The following is a 6,000-nucleotide window of genomic DNA, read 5'->3' on the forward strand; positions in this document are numbered from 1 at the left end:
CAATGCACAAGTTTTTTCCGCTCTCCCACTGCCAGCCATCGAGTGCAAATTAAACCGAGCAGCGCACGAGGTTAATTTCACATGCATTTCGCTGGCAATCAGTGCGTGCTCCACTCAACGGGTATTGCTACACGGAGAAAAAATGCTGGCACGCGGATGACATCTACCTTTTCGAAATGACCTTTCAAATATAAAACGCATATAGTTCAGTGTATACAAAATTGTTGGTCCTTTTAAATTTTTTTTAATCATTTTTATGAAGGCTAGACTAACAAAAGCATTCTCCATAAATATAAAACTGTCGTTAGTATCTTAAGAATCAATATAAATCAATAAATATTCTTACTGCAGAGTAGGTTTATCGTAAGAGCACTTTTTGTCCCATTGGAATCTTATAAGCTCAAAATAAAATAAAAATATAGCCCAATTATTTATATATCCAAGATATATCTAAGCCACCAAAGAAAGATAAATATTTTTAGTTTATTTTAAAACCAAAAAATTCCCCTGAGTGTACAACTGGTATTGGTGGTGCCAAGCCCCGGGTGGCGATGGCGGTGCTGCTGGTGGCACTTAGCCCAAGCTACTTACACTGCGCTTTGACTGCCTGATGACTGGCGAAGGGGTGGCGGCAGGAACGGGATGATAGGGTGATACGGGGGGTCGTGCTCTAATCCGAAACTCATTTCCCACCCCACGAAACGGAAACGAAACTCTATCGGAGGGACAGGGACTGAGTTCTGAGTTCTGAGAGGGCCCAAAGTGCAGTCCGCCCGAAGTTTCTTCTTGGCCCGTGGTTGAGATAATTGCGTGTAACAGGTGTGAAAGACGGAATTTACAATGGAGATAGTGCTCGAAAGAGCTTGAGAGGTTTCCAGCAGCTACACAAATTAACTTCAAGTTGTCGCATTTCTATGGAAGAGCTGCACGGAGCGAAAAGGGACTTCTAAAGTCAAGTGTCTAAACAGTTATTGTCAAATGGTGGATTTTTAAGAGATTTTTAAGATTTTTTTTTTAAATTTTACTAACTTAATTTTTAATGTATTGAAAATAATTAGTTTGATAATACTTTTCATTTGAAAGACCTTAACTTTTCAGTGGCGAGGTGAGGGCTCCAAAGCCATCAGCCCCATCAGAAGTCACCGCAAGTTTTCGGGGACAATCTTAATGGAAATTATTATTCATGCACATTACGCGACAAACGCTATCTGGACTCGCCCAGGATTCGTTCATCTACATATCTACAATTCATTTGCAGCAGCAGTGCCTCGAGGGCCGCACATTCCGTTTGTGTCATGAGTTTTGCCTTTTAATTAACACCGCCCATACAACAACAATAATAATGTGCCGTTCCGGACCAAAGTCGGAGCTCAAAAAGTTCTGTAGCTTATGCGTTTTTAGTGTCCCTTTGCCAGGACTAACTGACTAGTTGACTGGCTGTCCTGCCACTACATTCTCATTAGGCGCTAGGTGAAACGAAGAAAAATTGCTCTAGACTCTCCCTTTTGGCCACCTTTTTCATTTCGTATCTTGTGGATACACGCAGTGCGCATGGTCCAATTAAATTATTGCCACTGCTGTCGGCTAATAGAATAAGAAATCTTCTTTCTGCCAGCGCCACGCAAAAAGCATATGTTAATTTGCTGCCAGAGGGTTGGGGTTGCCTTGGGTTTTGGTATGGTAGGTAGGGGGCGATAAGGTCCTGGGGCTCATTAGGATGCCCTTGCCACCACACTTGAAAGGGAATTTTTAATCCCGGCGTGTGAGTAATCTCCGTAGAAAACGGGCCTGGCACTGGGACAAAGTTTGCCATTAGGTAAATGTGCATTGCCGCTCCAACAAATCGCAACAACTGTTAATGTTAATTATATTACATTTCGCTCTAGCCCTTACTTAAGACACACGTACGCATAAAGGTAAAGCAGCCTTGGGCCGGCTAAAAGTTTTCAGCCTTTAATAATGATCTTGCCGCCGAAGGTTCTAGTGAAAACAAATGAAGGGGAGCTCACTTCATCAGCACCTGACCGACAGTTGAATAAGGGAAAGCTTTAAGAAAATCTAAAAGGACAGACCATGACATTGTAATTGGAATTCACTAAACACTTATAAATATATCATAAACAAAAAAAAATCCTAAAAATACGTTTAATCTAAATAAAAGGGTTTTTAAGTCTTAAGGTCTGAAACCCTCAAGATAAGAAGTACCCCAAATAAAGATAATTCAATAAAGATATGTTTGAACCTTTCCTTAAAGTATTCCAATATAATGTTAAAGGATTTCTTACCATGTTTCCATAAAAATATATTTTTTAAAACCTTATGTTATGATTTTTCACAATAAATCTGTAAAGGTAAACCGATGCATTTACGGGTAATCACAAGTTGGAACTTGGGTCTTGAAGAAACCTTCAACCTGCTTATTATTACGGATATGTAGTTTCGACTTGGCTAAACGCACTGAAAGGCGTGGCACATTTGCATTCAACGCCGCGATGCAAATGAAACATAATGAAATTGTAAAAGTTAGTTCCAGCGAATGATAAAATTTACATTTCTCACAAAAGGAAGGATTCTTTGGAGGGCGTCTTGCCCCGTCACCGAGCGTTTCCCAAAAACTTTGACATTTTTATGTGGTTTGCATTGCATTTTGTGCGATTTGCTTAGAAATTGTCTTTAGCTTTCGCGTACTTGACATTTAAACGTGTGACAAACATTTCTGGGGGGACAAGTTTATCTAGGATCGGAAATCGGGAGGTCAGAGGGCAGGGGATTGAAGGCAACGCAAACTTTTGTATTTGTAAATGCAAATACGCAGTGACAGTTTGAGATGCACTGGAGCATGTGGTGGACGGAAGCGAAGCGTGAGAGCTCTCGGAATATTTAGCGGAGACATCCACGGAAATGAAGAACGTGTTCGGAATGAGTTGATCAAACAATGTATTTCCCAAGTTTTTGACTTACAAGTTAGAAAACAACTCGTTCAAGATTATACGACTTTGAAAGCAGGAAGATAAAGCTTTCAAAAATAAACTTTAATTGCATTTTATTTTAAAACTAGCTTTTCGAGACTAAGTCCTCGTTTAAGAAACTGTGTTTAACAGTGGTTAGGTTATGGAAGGGAAATTTGGGGCTCCCATTCAGAAAGCCATTGAAATTTCGCAAAAATCTAACATGAAAATGAGTCAAAATGTTGACCCCCTTTTAAAAGAAATATTTGAAGGTAGAATAATAGGGAGTTCAACCATTAATTCATAGAGGTATCCCACGTCTAAATCGGGATCTAATAACTGATGTTATGGAATTCTTATGTGCAGTTATGGGTTCCCATTTTAAAAGCCATTAAAATACATAAACATAAATAATAATAAAAACAAGGAAGAACGCTATAGTCGAGTACCTCGACTATCAGATACCCGTTACTCAGCTAAAGGGACCAAAAGAAAATGGAGATATGCAAGCAGCAAAGCGAGATTGAAATGCGCCACCTACCGACGGTAGACAGATTTAAGCGTTGTGGGCGTTAGAGTGGGCGTGGCAAAGTTTTTTTTTGGATCAATCGATAGGTATTGACGAAACCAATACATTTAGGTTAAAATTTTGTATATAGCATGAAAATTGTGGGCGCCACAGGCTTGGGCGGCTTGTGGGCGTTAGAGTGAGCGTGGCATATTCGCGTAACAAACTTGCGCTGCGCTCAAGCCTACGGAATCTAAATCTGAAATCCCATTTCTCTATCTTTGATATTTTCCGAGATATCCGCGTTCATATTTACGATTTTTTGAAGTTTGTGGGCGGTTTGTGGGCGTTCAAGTGGGCGTGGCAAATTTTTTTTGGGTCAATCGATAGGTATTGATGAGAACAATACATTTCAGTTAAAATTTTTATTCTAGCATGGAAACTGTAAGAGCCACAGTTTTGGGCGGTTTGTGGGCGTTAGAGTGGGCGTGGCACTCTGCTGAAACAAACTTGCGCTGCGTAAGAAGCTCAGGAATCTGCACGCCTAATCTCAATAGCCTAGCTCTTATAGTTTCCGAGATCTCAGCGTTCATCCGGACGGACAGACAGACGGACAGACGGGCAGACGGACAGACGGACAGACGGACAGACGGACAGACGGACAGACGGACAGACGGACAGACGGACATGGCTAGATCGACTCGGCTAGTGATCCTGATCAAGAATATATATACTTTATGGGGTCGGAAACGCTTCCTTCTGCCTGTTACATACTTTCCGACGAATCTAGTATACCCTTTTACTCTACGAGTAACGGGTATAAAAATCAATATATTTTCTATTAGTTCAAAATTTAACTAAATGGAACAACATAATCTAATAATAAATATTCATTGAAGGTGTCACGTCGGTTTTTATCAATAAGCTAATTAACTTTTCTCATTTACCAAAAAATGCTTGCTAATAATTGGTTAACTCATTTAAATTGCATTTCCAATCGAAGAGCTTAATAAAACTCGCAATAAATCCATAGAGCCGACTTTCGCTTGTTGAATTTACATATCAGATAGACGTTTATTGACTTTCCACGCCATTTGGCAACTTGATGTCGTTTCCTGGATTCTGTAAACTATATTCAAAATTAATAAGTTACCAAGCGAAGCGGTGATGAAAATATTTGCATGTGAATGAAAATGCGTATAATTTGTTAATTGCGAAAAATATAATAATATTCAACGCTCAACAGCAAAAGGATATGGTGAAATATGATTGAATGTGTTCGAATGCAAATTTAATATTTTTAGCCGTGAATCTCCGATGAGGCTACAGTGCTTAATATCCGTTTCAATTCCGACGAGGCTGCACTTTATTCAGCATTATGGGGCATAAATAAAATCACAGCAAGAGGCCAAAAATGTCGGATGTCGACACGGACTGACCTCACAGAGAAAAAAAATGAGAAGGAGCCAGCGATCCACCGAAAATACAGTGCGAAAAATTGTGCACATAATTTTTAGCAGTTGGACAATTTATTGTCGCATGCAATTAGGCGAACTCGTAAATTCTCAGAGACTGTCGCAACGCACAGGAAAATAAATAAAATTAAAGAACAGCTAACGGAAAACGCGGAGCACAAGAAATTTATTTAAAGGAAACTATAATTCATAATTTGCTGCCCCATGGCAGTCATGGCTTTTGCTGTTGGCTATTTATGAGCAATTGCCGGGACGTGGCAAAGATTCACCAAAGGATTCTTAAGATCTGCTGGCAATAAACATTTCCCAATAAATAAATACACTCATACGCCCCCGCAGGTGCGAATATCAAGAGGTAAAATGTGTAAATATGCTTATTGTAAGCCCGAGCATGTTTAAAAATCTTAAACTATCCGACTTTAGATGTTGGATGGGTGTGTGGGTTTGTGGAATGCAGCACTCAAGGATTCAATTGGTGGAGCTAAGCTGGGCTAGTTTACCTCTTCAACGGCATCAGACGAGAATCGTGCATTAGCGAAACAGTTTTGTGGCAGAAAGAAAGCTCCCTCCACATATGTGTGTTTGAGGTCCTCGTATCGAGGCACCAGACGCAAACAACAAAACGGCCATTAGGTTGCACAATAAAAATGTTTAAAATACTATATGTGTGTGCGGAATTCTGTTTGTGTGGAGAAAAAGAAACCATGTTGAGCTTAAGGTAAAATAGTAAAGACGAATGGAAAATGTTCTGCCATTAATTGATTCCAAGAATCAGGGATGAACCCGTAAATTAGCCATAAAACTTTAAAAATAATTAGTTATTGAAAAGACATTTTATCAGAATTTCCAATGACTTTAAATATTATGGGTATAATTAATATTAAAAATAAACTTGTGAAATTTTATTTTCATTGTAACAGCAAAAATATAGGATTTTTACTCACGCCTTGCTAGGTAATAAAAAAAATCACCATATATATTGTGCATTAGGTAATGTTTACTGTTTATTACTTTAAACAAAAAACTTAAGAAAGATATTTTTCCGTTTATAAATAAGTACTTAAGGGTT

The sequence above is a fragment of the Drosophila subpulchrella genome, chromosome 3R (assembly GCF_014743375.2).
Source record: "Drosophila subpulchrella strain 33 F10 #4 breed RU33 chromosome 3R, RU_Dsub_v1.1 Primary Assembly, whole genome shotgun sequence".
In the NCBI taxonomy this organism is placed as follows: Eukaryota; Metazoa; Arthropoda; class Insecta; order Diptera; family Drosophilidae; genus Drosophila; species Drosophila subpulchrella.